The 12130-nt window shown below is 41.7% G+C and overlaps 1 protein-coding gene across 1 annotated transcript in view; it reads right to left on the bottom strand.

Annotated features, from left to right (window-relative positions):
- The window catches only part of LOC145440387 (prolyl-tRNA synthetase associated domain-containing protein 1-like), a 193896-nt gene that overhangs the window by 106027 nt on the left and 75739 nt on the right, over positions 1-12130 (bottom strand). The gene's annotated exons all lie outside the window — the stretch shown is intronic.

A 12130-nucleotide genomic window follows, 5' to 3' on the forward strand; every position in this document is an offset into this window, starting at 1 on the left:
TATACTCAATTACAGTCGCCTATAGATGAGCCGATTTTGTAGACCAGTGGTTCTTAATCTTTTCCCCACCAGCGTCCCTTTTCAAAAATTGCTGGGTCTGCCGCCCCTTATTTTTAGAACTGCAGTAAAAACAATGGGTAAGTGGTCGAAGTCCGGTAGGTCTTTACCATTGGAAATATTTCACGCTTGAATCGCGCCCGGGGACCACTCGAGTAATCAACGATATAATAATTGTATATGTGCTCTATTGAGGATCAAATCAAGGTTGCTATTTATACCAACCATCGGGTAGGCCTGCCGTCTCATACCATCTGGTCCGAGTCGGTTGTAGCCTACATATCTCGGATTCACCCCAGCGACTGGCAATACGGGGAAGACTGAAAATGTGGCAGAGATATTTGCTAACATTGAATTTAGTACTGTTGAATTTAGTACTGCTCCAGCTCTTATCTTTAAAATGAATGTATTCCAAACAAAGTAAACCCTATTCTATAACGTTCATGTGTGTTATATGGGACACAAAATTGAACAGTATCATCCTTTATGATAAAATGAAGAAATATTCTCAAAATTTGATTTTTAGATCTCAAATACAAATTAATTTAGTTTATCATTTTGACGAAAAAACTTCAAAACATATTTATTGTACAAAGGGCATCACTCTCAAAAGTGGCACAGCAGTGCCACTTTGATTTCGACACGATAGGATACAATGCCTAGTTCGAAACATTTTATGGAAAGTGATGAGCGGAGTCTGCTTTTCGAGACTCCGAGTCCCTCCGACTCCGAGGATCTCAATCCCAGACTCCGAGATAACCCGAAGAATCTTGTCCAGTATCCGAAACATCCATATCGATAGAGGTAGTTATTCAAAACCATTGTCGAAGAATCCCAAACGATGTTTTCGATAGCCCGTCTGATATTCAGACCACTTTTTTTTAGTATCCGTCAATTGCCGAACAATCGCAACATTACTTTTGAGAGTCAAGTTCTCTCCGACAAAATGTACAGCCAAGCTAATAAAACTGCGACCCTTTAGATCGGTCCACATATCTGAGGTGATGCCAGCCAGCCCATAAGACTTGATAGCAACTCTTAGTTCCTCTGACAGCTTCTGCTTCAAAGATGAAGCCTCCTCATTCAACTTACGTTTCACCGTAAATCATGGCAAAACGTCTTCTGCACTCACTTTGCCATGCATTGCCCCAATTTCGACCAAGGCATCAGCCATCTGCTTAAGGCCCTTCCCCTCAACAGAGCTCAGTGGTCTCATATCAAGGGCTACAAAGGAGACAACACCACGGCAAACCTTCTCCTTTGATTTCTCGCTTACTTTTTGTTGGAAGAAAGAAAGGTACTTTCTTCAACTGCGATCCATTCTTCTAACACGCTTCGATATGTCTTCGAAGATGCGACGCACCACTGGTCAACTTGTGATGCTTTAGCTGAACATTGCAATTTTGACATCTCGCAAACCCAGTATACTGGCCAATATTATCATGCAGCAAGCAGCATCAGAGTGAAATCCTTCCACACGTCACTCTTTTTCTGCGTCTTTGTGGGTAACCAACTTGACGTCGACGGTGCTTCAGCCATTATATTGAAACGACGAAGGAAAACCAGTCAGTTCGAACTAACTACCACTAACACCATTAAAATCGACGATCACATCACAGGTTTCAGTAAATTAAGTTCCGCATCGCCATGAAACCATATAGTGTCCTATATGGTGTCGACACAAGCAAATCTCACGGCTCGGTGAAATTGATTCACGGCACAATTTCCATTTGGCTACAGGCAATTTGACGGTCATTTTTAACCGGCTTACCGAGCATTAAATTTGGCGAAACGGGGATCAATCGAAAGCTGATTCCGCACTGATTACAAAAATATAAATTTTATTCCGCTCGTGGACCTGGAACCCCAGAATCAGCCTCGCATTTTTCATTGTTATGGAGATTACGGCATTGGGACGCAATAATGCTGTCTGGCGAAACTAGATAGTGGCTCAAGAGCAAACGAGCGGCTGCGCAGCGAGAGTGGGAGAACTCAGCTGGCGTCGCGGCAATGATACCGCTGCTGCTTAGGCTTACCCTACGTCCTCTTTTAAGAGGATGTGTCCTATTTTTGACTTTTTTGAAAGTGTCCTCGGAGGTCGCCCTTTTGTGAATTTAGCTCTGAGCGAAAAAAAGACTTTTTTTTTTTTAGTCATCCGATCACAATGTGGGAAAAATTCACCGGTTTTTGAGAATTCTACTCCGGTTTTGCATCTTGCGAATTTCCGAAAAAGTGTCCTCTTTTTACATTTTCAAAATATGGTAAGCCTAAAGTGTTGCTTCTGGCGCAAAAGGTCTCTGGCACTCGGAGAAATCCGAGTGGTGATTGAAAAATGATAACCCAAATTCCAACGTGACTGTTCCGTTAAAACTACTATATTCCTGACAAGTGCTATGTAGGCCTAGGCATGGTAATAGAGCATTCCAGTGAAAAAAATGGTAAGGATTTGGTGGTAATAATATTTTGGAATATTTTGACTGGTCCAGCCAGCATATAGAACCAAGTCTTATCCTTACAGGTCAAGGAAAGGCTGGTGATGTGTGCTCACACTTGACCAATGCGACTATATATATAGTATCAACAGCGCAACGTGTCTCTGGAGCCCTATACGATAGGCTTACCATATTTTGGAAATCAAAAAAGAGGACACTTTTTCAGAAATTTGCAAGTTGCAAAACCGGAGTAAAATTATGAAAAACCGGTTAATTTTTCCCACTTTGTGATCGGTTGACTAATTAAAAAAAGGTCATCACTTCTGCTCAGAGCTCAAAATAACGTTTTTTACTCCACATTGCGAGGTGGATGACTGAAAAAAAAAAGGTCATCTTTTCGCTCAGAGCTAAAATCACCGTTTTTCACTCCGAAATACCCGCCGGAGCTTCACTTCTGTGCTAATATGCGGCATATCACTCGCAATTTGCTCTAAATCTGCCTAAATTTTCAAAAAAGAGGACAAACGGGCGTCCTCCGAGGACACTTTCAAAAAAGTCAAAAAAAGAGGACAAATCCTCTTAAAAGAGGACGTATGGTAAGCCTACTATACGACAAGCGGGTTAGGGCAATCGATATCATAATAATCCGATATCATCTAATGTAGACAGCTATTTAGACGGATCTCTAGTGTCTCTTAGCGTCAGATCGGCGCACATCTCCACCATAGTGTCCTATACGGTGTCGACACAAGCAAATCTCACGGCTCAGTGAAATTGGTTCACGTCACAGTTTCCATTTGGCTACGGGCAATTTGACGGTCATTTTTGACCGGCTTGCCGAGCATTAAATTTGGTGAAACGGCCTCAATCAGCCTCGAATTTTTCATTGTTATGGAGATTGGCATCGGGACGCAACAATGCTGTCTGGCGAAACGAGAGAGTAGCTCAAGAGAAAGGGACCCAGACAGCATTGTTGCGTCTCTCGTTTCGCCAGACAGCATTGTTGCGTCCCAATGCAAATCTCCATAACAATGAAAAATTCGAGGCTGATTGTGGGGGTTCCAGGGCCGCAAAAGGAATAAAATTTTTATTTTCGTAATCAGTGCAGAGTCAGCTTTCGATTGATACCCGTTTCACCAAGTCTAATGCTCGGCGAGCCGGTCAAAAATGACCGTCAAATTGCCTGTAGCCAAATGGAAATTGTGACGTGAATCAATTTCACTGAGCCGTGAGATTTGCTTGTGTCGACACCATATAGGACAATATGTCTCCACCCAGAGGTGGTCAAAGTAGTCAAGAAAGCTACTCAAGTAGAAGTAGAAGTAGCGACGAAAAAATCTACTCAAGTACAAGTAGAAGTACTTCTTTCATGAGCAACCTAAAACTACTTGAAGTAGAAGTAGAATTGGCTGACTCTAAAAGTACTCAAGTAAGTAAGTAGTTGTGAAAACGATCCTGATAGGATGGATTATAAAAAGCTGCAAATTGAGCTATCTAATAGGTGACGAGCTTGATTCATATTGATGCATACCAACAGGTATCTAATTTTCGATAGCATAAGCATTCGTCCACATCATGGGATGAAAATGATAGTAGTGATAAGGAAATGCGATACTAATCCTCTGTTTTCTCGAACAACACGTTTTGGAAAATAGCATGGTATGGCGCCATCCCCCATATTATAAGGCCCGTCGTTTAGTCGTAGAGCAATATGGAGAAGTTGTATAGGATACGGTGTAAACCAGGGGTGTCAAACTCAAATTGCGCCTCGGGCCGGATTCAAGCCTTCAAATCGCCCGCGGGCCGGACCAGTCAACTGATTCCAAAATGTTACCCCGTGCTTTTGCTTTAAACTTATATAGACAATACACGGATCATAGGGTTTTACAAGTAGCAAGATGCAACGCCTTTATTCGCGATTAACGGAATTGGCAAAAATACGATGATTGTCTGATTGAATACAGATAACCAACGCTAAATCAATGGCGTTAACGACGATATAAGTTGGCATATTCTATGCTACCGTTGATTTAGTCGTAATCTGGCGCTAGCCCTGCATATTCGTTGTGAGCAATACCAGATTTTGATTGGAAATGCGGACATTGGAAAATTGTCCGGTTTCTCTCATGTCTGGGGATCTATTGGGTCGAAAGGGACACCGCATTTCGACAATAGATACTCCAATGATATATTTGTGGCACTAATATATTTTATATTTAAACTGCATATGACGGTTTCGCATCGGCGTTTTCGCTTCTGTGAATAACTACTTTATCGCCCATATTTGAATAAAACTCTGACCTTGGTGTGCAATTTATTCTTTCTTAAAATTGGATGTGGATGTCACCGACTTGTTATTAGTGATAAGACTGGTAAATACAATGAAGCCACAGCGCCGTATAATGGGGCTTATGAACATAGAAGAATTCCCTGCAAAATATCTCAACATTTGTTCGAAATATGCTGGAAAATATAGGAAATTCTTAATTTACTCAGAATTGCTTCGCGGGCCGGATGCGGCCCGCGGGCCGTATGTTTGACACCCCTGGTGTAAACACTTTGGGCGATTAGTAAACGTTAATGAAAAATTTGGTGGACCGTAAAAATGCCATATTGTGTAGCTTTATTTCCAGAAATTAAAGGCATTACTGCACTTGCTTTTATACTCCAAAATGTATGTTATTCGGACAAAAGAACTGATATTAATTACATCTCAAAGTATATGATACTGGGAATTGAAAGTGAAATATAAATACTACTTATAAAAGCAGAATATGTATTTCATGTTTTTAGTCCAGAAAGTTTCAAAGGTGGTATGCTAAAACAACTCTAAAACTAAAAAAAAGTCAAAGTACACTCTTCCAGATTAGGACACGCCATGGACATATATGCTAGATTATACGATATGACAAGAAAATGCTAGATTGCGAAACATCAGTTTCAAACGTTATGATGAGCCATATATACTGTGATGAATTATTTCATATGGGTGAAGGGCGACAATGTGGTGTGAACGGAACCACGCCAACCCTCCACCTAAATTATATTCACCGATACTTTCGTGAAATCATAATGGTCACACCGTATCCACTGCGCGCGAAGCGCGACGAAAATTCTGTGCTTCACTAAACTTTTATGAAAATTAAATGTTAATACTCTGTGAAAACAGCTCCAAATTCCTCGGGCTGTCTTCCTGATTGGAAGATTGAACTACTTCTACTTGACAAACTGAAAATAGCGAAAAGTAAGTAAGTAGATCACAAAATATTAAGAAGTAGAAGTAGAAGTAGCGAAAATCTGATCTACTTGAGTAAGTACCAGAAGTAGAGGAAAACTACTTGAGTACTTCGAAAAAGTAGAAGTACTTCGTTACTGACCACCTCTGTCTCCACCATACTCCAGAGATAAGCGGATTTGAAATTTCTATGTCCTAATCCAATCCAAATACGAAGCTTCAAATCCAAATCCTAATCCAGAACTTTTTCAGATTCAAGTCCATGTCCAATCCTAATCCGATTCTAACTTGAAATTCAGAAAAATTCTAATTCATGCAAGGGCGGGATTGTAATTTTTCCTTTCACAAGAAACGATTCTTTTGATTTAAGATAACTTAGCATAGGGCTGCGCCTCTCATGTTCACTTGCACCATGTGTAGCCTAGTGTACCATGAGGACAATAATAACTGATCTGAATAACGTTTGTCACCATTCGCCACACGACATATCAATCTACCAGGAAATCAGTAAATCCAATCCAAATCCTAATCCGTTCAGAAAAAAATCTCTAATCCTAATCCAATCCAAATCCGACAAAATTTCACAAATCCTGTTTTTTCAAAACCTAATCCTAATCCATGCTCATCTCTGCCATACTCGACCTCGATAACGAAATTACTGCCCTAATCATTGAGTGTCAACCTCGAGACTTGGCACAGCATTCGATACTAAAATCAAGACATACCGTGCAAAAGCTCATGACGGATCTAGGTAAAGAGCATCGTTAAAATCAATAGAGACTAGGGCCGGGCAAAATCGAGTACCTGAATGATTCGATTCTGGATCACGTATTATGCTTCGATTCGAGTCGAGTATTCGAGTATCACTGATTGTGACGTAATAAAAGTATGTAAGATGTCAAGGTTCAATTATGTACCTTTTATGCCACCACAAAGAATATAATGCCTGTTATTCGTCACATTATTTATACTTAGCTATTATTGCGACTCATATACCGATTTCATTTCACTTTGGGACTTCGGAAATGTGTTATTTCCAGTAACGTTCGTAGCTTTGTACTATGTTTCGTATGATGCGATACGGCCAATCAGGGTTTCAAGGCTTCCACATTGGAAAATAGTATCGAAACCATAATTCTCGTCGATAAAATAACTTCCAGTGGCGAGGAGCGTATAATTTCAGTACTCGAAAATATCGCCTTTTGCTACCCGACTCGAATCATTAAAATAATTACTCGATTCAGATTCGAGTACTCGAATCATTGTGCCCAGCCCTAATAGAGACCAATACCGGCTTTGCGTAAAATCTGTTCGCGATAAATGACGAGTCAGCTCTCACTCGACCTAGGAAACGAAATTACCACTAACACAGTTCAGTGACAAACTTAAAACTTGGTACAGAGTTCGATACTAACATTAAAACTTACCGTGCAAAATGTCATTACCGATCTCGGTATGGAACATCGTCAAAATCAATGGACTGGACACCAATACCGGCTTACGAGTAAAATCTGTTTGCGATACATGACGGATCAGCACACACTCAATTTCGGAAACGGAATTACTGCCCTAATCTTTAAGTACCAACCCTGAAACTTGGGGCAGTGTTAAATATTACCATCACGACAGAACACACCAAGTTTCAAGAATTATCATGTTGTGAAATAGGGTGGAGTGAAAATGACTTTTTTTTTTCAAATCAAAAAAGGCCTTCCTCAATCCTGACAAATGACCTAAAACTTCAATTAAAAGTGACTTCAGGGTGTTTCCCCCATTTTCCAGCCGGCAACCCCCCAATTTCTGCGCGTGGGGGGGTAAAATGGCCCATCTCGGCAACCGCTGGTCGTAGAGTCATGATATATAGCTCAAAATCTGCGGAAGCATCATGTTTCTATCTGTCTTCTGAAGAAAGTTTTCTCTATTGTGAACACAAAATGAGTTATAGCCAAAAAACTATATATACGCACATTTTTGTTGAAATTCAGCATTTATTCTGACGAATTGTGATCTGTCATTAGTTTTTTTTAAAGTAAAGTAACACACTGGCAATACCGAGTATTGGGCCCATATTACAAATATATTCACAACACAGTCCTTTTAAAATCGGTTCAAAACATCATAATGGAACATTCACATTGAACGTCTTATATTAAAAATGCATTCTTTTGTCAAGTTTTTTCATCAGTTTACGAGACTTAATTTTTCGGCGAATGAGGCCATCTCGTCTTTGAAATCCCGAAACGTGCCCTGATGCTTCTGTTACGAGCTTTACATGATGTTCCATGCACTGTTTGATTGCGGCATGGATGAAACAAAATCAGAGGCTTCTCGCGGCATTCTTCTAACTCTGCATCAGTTAAGTGCTCAATCGCTGGAGAAATTTGTTGATATAAGGTTCAATATCAACCAACTCGTGGTATACCTTTGCTTGCAAGTTCAACTTTGAGACGCAGAATAAACGAACAGGACCGCAGTTCAATTGGTTGGAACCGCTATGACTCTCAATGTCCAGGAGTGAATTTTATTCAGCGGCATGTTTTCGAATCGCCAGCACCTTGGTCACACCCAATTGAAAAAAAACTTCGTGGAAGTGTATCTTGTTGGCCAGTTACTCAATTCAAAAAGCTCTCGCCACCACTTATGGCCTTTCAAAAGCTCCCATAGGAAATTGTTAGTGACTTAAGTAAGGACCAGTTATATGCTTATAAATGTGCTGGGCAATTATTCAAGGAAATGCTGATGATGATCTGGCTTACTTGGAGGTTGGACCACCGGTTGCGCATTGAAGATGGCTAACTTTAGGATGCAGTGCAGAGTTTTACGGTATTATGTAACAGTTAATGAACCGCCTTTAAACCTGGAGATTCTGATTCGTTTTTGCCTTGAAGTATATTTTCCAACTTGGTTTGAGATCAAGGGAAACAAACATATAACATATGGACCCAGATACATCTTCCACTTGATTAAACAGGTTTTGAATTTCTCTGACCGAAACGTTCGAAAAATTGCTCCGAATGTGGTGATAAGAAACGGTTATTCCGCACACCCCGAAAATATTATGATTGCAATGCTGGTAGATGATAATGAAGACATACGAAATAAGGGTGTGACCAAGGTGCTTGCGTTTCGAAAACATGCCGCTGAATAAAATTCACTTGTGGACATTGAAAGTCATAGCAGTTCCAACCAATTGAACTGGGGTCCTATTCGTTTATTCTGTGTCCCAAAGCCAAGGCATACCACGAATTGGTTGATATTGAACCTTATCAACAACTTCCTCCAACGATTGAGCACTTAACTGATGCAGAGTTAGAAGAATGCCGCGAGAAGCCTCTGATTTTGTTTCATCCATGCCACAATCAAACAGTGGAACGACATGTAAAGCTCGTAACAGAAGCATCAGCACTAGTTTCGGGATTTCAAAGACGAGATGGCCTCATTCGCCGAAAAATTAAGTCTCGTAAACTGATGAAAAAACTTGACAAAAGAATGCATTTTTAATAAAAGTCGTTAAATGTGAGTGTTTCATTATGATGATTTGAACCGATTTTAAAAGGACTGTGTTGTGAATATATTTGTAATATGGGCCCAATATTCGGTATTGCCACTGTGTTACTTTACTTTAAAAAAAACTAATGACAGATCACAATTCGTCAGAATAAATGCTGAATATCAACGAAAATGTGCGTATATATAGTTTTTTGGCTATAACTCATTTTGTGTTCACAATAGAGATAACTTTCTTCAGAAGACAGATAGAAACATGATGCTTCCGCGGATTTTGAGCTATATATCATGACTCTACGACCAGCGGTTGCCGAGATGGGCCATTTTACCCCCCCACGCGCAGAAATTGGGGGGTTGCCGGCTGGAAAATGGGGGAAACACCCTGAAGTCAATTTTAATTGAAGTTTTAGGTCATTTGTCAGGATTGAGGAAGGCCTTTTTTGATTTGAAAAAAAAAGTCATTTTCACTCCACCCTAGTGAAACTCCGTCAAAATCGACCTATACCAGCAAATATCGACTCCACTCATATGACGGTAACCGAGTTCAGATATAGATACGATTGTTACATCACACCTTAAGGGCAACGAGACTATGTTGCCCCACCTGCTCGGTAATTTTATGAACAGGAGAGAGTAAATCATTGTGTTTCTGTATTGTGCGCGGCTTTGAGATAATAGACAGTTAAAGCTGGTATTGAGCGCTACCGGGGCTTGCCCATGCTAGCCATTCGCAAAGTGAAAACACGGAAGAGAATTCGATTTTCGCCGAGACTTCGCTATATATGGGCATTTACAAGCGAAAGCACAAGAAGAATGTGATTTGCGTTGGGATGTCGGTATATATTGATTGCTGTGCCTCTATAAATGATAAATTATTGTTATTGAGCTGAATTTTAGGTGGGACAATGCCCCAGTTGCCCTATAGGACGAGCCGCCACTGTCCTAATACATTAGAGAAAACGGAGGGAGATTTGGACTGGGTGCAGCGCCCTAATACATTAGATAAAACGGAGGGAAATTTGGACTGAAAAGATACCAATTTGTCGTTCGAATCACAAATGTCAATAGTATTACATGATTGTGATTTGACCATCTGCGAGGAAATGCGATTTGACCTTATGCGAGGAAATTGCATCCAAAGCAGACGTTCCCTTAACGGTCATGGAGAGAGCATCGCTCCATTCGAGACCAAAAATGTTTTGCCCGCGGTGTTTGTCGAGAACCACCAATTTTAAGCCAACTCGAACTTCGGGACCCACCTGCACGGTTACAGTGCAAATACCTTTCACTTTCAGTGGCTTGTCGCCGTACGCTACGCAAGGGCAATGGTATGCGGAGAGTTTCGAAGAGCCCAAAGTTTTGTACCCAGTCAATCCCACCGGGACTGGAGCATGTGAAGAGTAGCGATCGATTCGGCATAAGACTGTCCCAGTTGCATTTTGCAATTGTAAAACTCGTACCTGGTTGCTTGTACATGAATGGAGTCCTCGAAGTGTGTAGACAACTTCTCAGTCAACGCCTCGAAGGTTTGCGCACTGACATCAGCAGCACCAAACAAATTACGTAGGAGCGAGTACGTTTCAGGTTCGACCCATGAGAGTAGACGCGCTCTTTTTTTCTCCATGTTGGAAATGCCATAAATTGCTAGGTGATGGTTGAATCGTTGCAGATATTGGTCCCATTTCTCCTTTGATTTTACGAACGAATCAAATTTCGGAACGGTAGCTTCAGATGTTGATGCACCGGGATTCAACCTCTGTGTTAATTGGACCATTTCTTCTTTGTGCTGTGCGCGTTGTCGCTCCAAATCTTCTCTATGTCGAGCATTTTGCTGCTCCATATCTTCTTTACACTGTGCCTGTTGATTGGTCATGGTTTCATGTAGACTCGCCATCAGTAGTAGTTATGATCGCTCGTGACCTGCCATTGTGGCTTATGGGCGGGGTGGCGAGCGGCTGGAAAACCGGGGGTGGCGAGCGGCTCTTATTTCTTATGGCGGGGGTGGCGAGCGGCTATTGCGTCTTATGGCGGGGGTGGCGAGCGGCTCTTATTTCTTACGGCGGGGGTGGCGAGCGGCTGGGAAACCGGGGGTGGCGAGCGGCTTTTTTGTCTTATGGCGGGGGTGGCGAGCGGCTCTTATTTCTTATGGTGGGGGTCGCAAGCGGCTGGGAAACCCGGGGTGGCAAGCGGCTCTTTTGTCTTATGGCGGGTGTGGCAAGCGGCTATTGTGTCTTGTGGTCACACGGTAACCCTTTTCAGCATAGGGATCGGTCGCAAGCGGCTCTTATGTCTTATCGTGGAGGTGGCATACGGCTATTGCGTCTTATGGCGGGGGTGGCATGCGGCTATTGTGTCTTATGGGTGCGGCCGTGAATCGTACATTCGGGTATAGGCATCTCTCGACCGGTGCCTCGAAACTCGTGTTGAACCGGTAACCCTTTTCGGTATATGAATCGCTCAACCGGTGCTAATAAGTTTGTCACAGAGCCGTCGCACAATAACCGCGTTCACAAACTAAACACTCCAAAAAGGTGTGAAATATTGGTAAAATCCCGCGATCGCTCACAAGATAATACCTAAGACATAACCATGGCATTCGAGTTAATCCCAACGTTTGCGGTGAATGCGACTTCGATATATCGTTATTCTTATGGGTGCGGCGATGATTCGTACTTTCGTTGATAGAATGCTAGCGGCATGTCGTACTTTCACCAAAAAGGGTGTGAAATAGTTTGCTAAATCTAGGAATCAGTCGCTTGGTAATTAGTTTACCACGGAACCGGCGTAGACGGTTATACAAACAATAACCGCGTTCACATATTAACACTCCAAGTAGGTGTGAAATAGTTTGCAAACCCTGCGTTCGCTGACAAGATAATGTCTCAGACATATGCGACTT

The sequence above is a fragment of the Botryllus schlosseri genome, chromosome 6 (assembly GCF_051294905.1).
Source record: "Botryllus schlosseri isolate E-star chromosome 6, Bs_hap1, whole genome shotgun sequence".
In the NCBI taxonomy this organism is placed as follows: Eukaryota; Metazoa; Chordata; class Ascidiacea; order Stolidobranchia; family Styelidae; genus Botryllus; species Botryllus schlosseri.